The following is a 5,394-nucleotide window of genomic DNA, read 5'->3' as shown; positions in this document are numbered from 1 at the left end:
ATTCAAAACAGAGAAGCAACTGGCCGGATTGCTAAGTGGGCTATTGAGCTTGGACCTGTCGGCGTTCTGGGAACGGGGGTCCCCAGACTTGCCTGCTTGCGGCCTGCGGCGTGGCTCAAAGGGGGGCCCAGCATGGCCCGTCTTCACCAACACAAACCCAAGACCCTCGCGAGGGGCCAAGCCTCGCGGGGCGAACGATGCAGAGCTTCCTCAGGCACGGCCTCGTCAGGCTGGCTCACGAGGAGGCGAAGAGATCAAGGCGGGGTACCTCACGAGGTGCCCGTGACGCAAGCCATGACGACTTAGGGCGCCAGGCGGGTGCCAGCCCGCGCAGCGTCCTCCTTTCCTCTTTGGTGCAAAGGGGGCAAGCGCAGCCGCGGAGTACCGAGGCATCAGGCAAAGGTTGCCATTTCGGTGCAACGAGACCAAGACCAGGAGGACTACGAGACGGAGGTCATCGTGGAGCCCAAGACGGCGTCATCACCAGAGCTTTGCGCAGGCGAAGACTACTTTTGTCAGGGTAGCTGATACTTGCTGTCCCCCTTCAAATTAGCCTGCCAATGTTGGCTCCCTTCCCGCTCGATATCTGGGAAGAGGACCAGGGCCTCTATAAATAGGACCAGCCACCCACAAAGCAAGGCTCGGGGGAGAGAGGGGTTCGGTCGGTTGGCTAGAGAGAGAGAGAGAGAGAGAGAGAGAGAAAGGTGACTAAACTCCTGCGAGCAGTTCATCGCCCCAGCCAAGAACAGACCCTCGCGAGGCTGTTCTTCCTTGTATTGTTCATCATCATCAGCCCAAGAGGCAATCCAGCACACCACACACTGGAGTAGGGTATTACACCACAACGGTGGCCCGAACCAGTATAAACCCTGTGTCTCTTGTGCTGTTCTTTCCTTAGTTTTAGATCCTAGCATGGCGGAGGGGTGCAGGTAGGTAGGAGGCGAAATCTCCGCGCGCACCCCAGTGTTCGAACCTCAAGGGTCTGCCGGAACCCGAAATCCGACATTTGGCGTGCCAGGTAGGGGTGCGCCGGAATTCGTCTTCCACCACCCCGTTCTCCTCCGACCATCACGCCCATGTCTGACGCTCGTCGGGCCCGCGCCGAGCGTCAGGCCGCACTCGCTTCCCGCATCGCCCAGACGGCCCCTGTTGGCGGGCATCCATGCCGTTCCTCTTCACCTGCCGTCAACACCGCCACCGGCCCGACGGGGGACGAGCGGCAAGCATCGTCCCAGCATCCATCCGTGCGGCAAGACGGCCGCACCGCAACTCCCTCGCTCACCCCAGTTGGTTCTTCGTCCCGCGCGCTCCGCGCGCCCATGGAGGCTCGGGCTGCACTCATCGCAGCAACCGAGCTCCTGCGCTACCGTCCCGTCGACGACGTCTACGAAGAATGGCTCGACCGCGTCGCCGAGCTCGTCCGCGCCGCAGGGGGCTCTCCTGCGCCATCCGTTCCGCTGCACCGCACCCCGCCCCGCACGGGCGACGAGGCTCCAGCGGCGCCTCGGCCGCCTCCTCCTCAAGAAGATGCCATGGATCCAAGGCGCGTGGCCCCTGGGCGGAACCCGCTCCGTCAGGTGCCAGCGCGGCAAGAGCAGAGCTGCCAGGAAGTCCCTCGCCCACAAGAAGCTGCCCGCGCGCTCCCTGCTCCAGCACGTCGCGACCACGCTCCTGCTCCCGCGCATCAAGATCCCGCGATGCTCCCAGCTGTTGCGCGTGGGGACATGCAAGACCAGACTCTCCGTCACCCAAGGCCTCCTGTGGCCACAGCAGGCTGCCGCGCCTTCACTACCGAACTACGCAGCGTCGCGTGGCCCGGCAAGTTCAAGCCAGACTTGCCTCCTCGCTACGACGGCACGGCTGACCCTGCAGAGTTCCTCCAGCTCTACGAGCTGGGCATCGAGGCTGCCAACAGAGATGAGAAGGTCATGGCGAACTGGTTTCCCATGGCGCTCAAGGACGGGGCCCGCACCTGGCTCCTGAACCTGGCTCCAGACACAATCTCCTCCTGGGACGAGATGCGCACCCGCTTCATCGCCAACTTCCGAGGCACTCGCGACCGGCCACCCGCCGTGAGCGACATGCGCCGCATCAAGCAACAACCTGGGGAAACCCTACAGAAGTACATCCACCGCTTCAACAACGCACGCCTCAAGATTCCCAAGGTGACTGAAGAGGCCATCATCTCAGCCTTCTCCGACGGCGTGCACGACGTCAAGATGAAGGAGGAGCTGGCGATGCATGAAGACCTGTGCACTTCCTTGGAGCAGTTCAACTTGGCAAACAAGTGCGCCAGGGCTGAGGAAGGGCGTCTCTCCCTCCTCGAGCTGCCTGCCGCAGACCCAGAGGAGAAGAAGCTCAAGGCCAAGGATGTGAAGCGCAAGGGGGCTCTCGTGCTCGCGGCAGAACCAGACACCAAGCGGGGCAGAGATCAGCCCGAACCTTCCAAGGGCAGCCGGTACTGTGTGTACCACGACCTCCACACCAACAACACCAACGAATGTCAAGAACTCCGAGCCGTGCGAGAAGGAAGGATCGGCCGTCGCCCCGACCGCAGTGACTGGGGCTATGGTCGAGGAGGAGAAAGGAATGCGGGACGCTGGGAAGACCGTGGCCCGCGCCAAGGGTGGCGCGACCAACCTCGCGAGGATAGTTGGCAACACCTGCCTCGCGAGAGAGGATGGAGGGATCAGCCTCGCGAGGGAGACTGGAGGGATCAGCTTCGCGAGGATCGCCCGCAAGGCAACGCAGGCCTCCCACCGCTGCCGCCGCAACCAAGGAGAAACGAGGACCACCACCAGGACGAGGAGGTTGGGGGCTTCCAGGAGCCGCGCGCGATCACCTGCATCCTGGGCGGGGCTCAAGCCCCAGCCTCTCAACGCATCTTCAAGCAGTTCGCCCGCGAAGTGAACGCAGTCCTCCCCAGGCTCGAAGCCACGTGCCCTCTCAGGTGGTCGGCATGCGCCATCACGTTCAGCTCAGCAGATCAGCTCAAGTGTGCGGCTACAGCCGGAGTTCTCCCGATGCTTTGCTCCCCAATCATCAGCAACGTGGTGGTCACCAAGACCCTCATCGATGGCGGGGCAGGGCTCAACGTCCTGTCTGTGGAAACATTCAACAACCTCCAAGTGCCCTACAGCCAGCTTCAGCCAACCAAGCCCTTCTCGGGTATCACCGACGGCTCCACGGTCCCAATTGGGCAGGTCTGCCTCCCTGTCACCTTCGGGGCACGCGACAACTACCGCACCGAGCTCATCGACTTCGACATCGCCCACATTCGCCTGCCGTACAATGCCATCCTTGGGTACCCAGCGCTGGTCAAGTTCATGGCCGTAACTCACCACGGCTACAACGTCCTCAAGATGACAGGAAGCGGCGGAGTCATCACGGTGCCATGTGAAGAGAAGGACGCGGTGTGTTCCCTGGAACGAGCCTTTCAGGCCGCATCACTCGAAGACCCGGATTGCGGAAGCAGGAGGCTTCCCGAGGCCGCACCCAAGAAGAAGAAGACATCGTCCGGCCCGGCCCCTTAGGAGGCATGCCCCTCTAGGCCCGTGCCTGCCCAGGGGGAACCTCCCTCCATCGCATAGGAAAGCGTGCCTGGCGCCCTCCTCAGGCAGGGCTCGGGGGCTCTCCCCTAGAGGGCCATCGACCTAGCTAGGGCCACGAGGGAGGCACTTGGGCACCACCTGGAGGCGTGTTTTGAAGCACGTTTCCCTCGAGAAGGAGCAAGGCAAGGAGATCCAGACCCTCAGGAGTTCGTCAGCAAGGCCCTTCAGGAGCTACAGGAGTCAAGAGTCATGAGAGGCGGCCGTCGCCTACCAGCAGTGGCCCCCCATCCAGGCGAGGATGGCGGGCTGCGCGTCTACATCGATGTACCAGGGCTCAACCAAGTCGCCTCCCTGGAGCGCCTCTGGCCCTCGCAGGTGGGGCGCTGCGGAGGTCCACCCCACAGCTGCGTTCGCATGCCTTATGACTTGCCGAGCGCGGCTGACGCGTACCAGCACCTCATGAGGGGCATCAGGGAGGCACGAGAGGCCAGGCGTTCCGCCGCCCTGGCGGAGATGGAGATGGTCCGCGAGGAGCCGCCAGCGCCTCCGGAGACTCCCGAGGCCCCTGGGCCTGGGGGCTCATGAGGATCAGCTTCCGCAGCCCACCGAGTCTGCTACACCAACACTCCTTCATCCTCAAACATCATCAGGTGACATCTCTCTAGTTTCACTTCCAATTGGGAGCGCCCCCCCAGGGCTGCATTATTCCCAGGCTGCGGGGGTCCGTCCCTGCGGCGTGTATCCCTTTTTATTCTATGTCGTCAGCTTACCTTGTTGGGGGCGCCCCTCGGGCTGCATCACCCCCAAGTCGCTCGGGCCTGATCCAGTGATCTCCGCATTCCCAGCATCTATTTGAACGAATCCACTCCTTCGCGGCTAATGTGTTTTACCCAGTTGCCTGCTCAGCTGACGCCAACTAACGAAGCTGCTCCCAAACGGCACGACGCTTGCGCATGGGTCCGTCCCTGCAATGCCGACAAACCTGGATGGCTGAGCTCTGGCCGCGGCAGCCCCGCATAGCGTCACCTCGTCAAGCCTTCACTGCCTCACTACCCCTCGGAAGCAACCGATGGCTGACCGTCAATTGTCATGGCAACCCTTTGCTTTTTCTATGATGGACCTGCAGGACCTCCCGAAGGAGCTGCATCAGGCGAGGCCCTTGCGGTGTCTCCTTCGCTCTCGTCCGTGTGAACCGCTTGCACGTTAAAGGGGGGTGCCTGAGCATCGCGACTCAGGGATCCTACTGGCTCTCCAGCCCTCACCCTTTGGCCTTGACCATGGCATCGCGACCTGGCATACCTGCGACGGCTGAGACTCGCTCGAGGTCCGGGACTCGAGGACGTAGAGCAGAAAGGGGAGCAAAAGCGAGAGGGGAGAGACACACGAGGACCTCGCCAAGCAGCCTCGCGCCTGCTGATGCACGGACCCAGCGACACACGAGAGAGCGGCCCCTGATCCTCGAGATAAGTCATCGCCCGGAAGCGCCAGCTACCGTGGCATCATCCCCGCACCTAATGCTATCCCTTGTTAGCGGCGCCGCTCTCCTTTCTCACCAAGCGACAGCTGCTTGGGCGCCAAAGGGGACCTCCTGAGCATCGCGACTCAAGGGCTCTTACCGGACTCTGGGTCACTCACCTTCTGGCCTTGACCACGGCATCGCGACCTGGCATACCAGCGACGGCTAAAGCCGCCTTGGGACTGGGACCTGTCGGCGCAGAGCACCAAGCCCTCGTGAGGTTCGAAAGGGAGGACTGAGCTAAGACGGGATGAGCAACTCGCGCAATTCTACGACAAGGGTTATATTAACAAAACAGGATCACAGGCACCTTACAAGCCCCCACGG

This window comes from Triticum aestivum, chromosome 5A (assembly GCF_018294505.1).
Source record: "Triticum aestivum cultivar Chinese Spring chromosome 5A, IWGSC CS RefSeq v2.1, whole genome shotgun sequence".
NCBI classification, from domain to species: Eukaryota; Viridiplantae; Streptophyta; class Magnoliopsida; order Poales; family Poaceae; genus Triticum; species Triticum aestivum.
The sequence above is the reverse complement of the archived record's forward strand: the minus strand, read 5'-3'. Positions refer to the sequence as shown.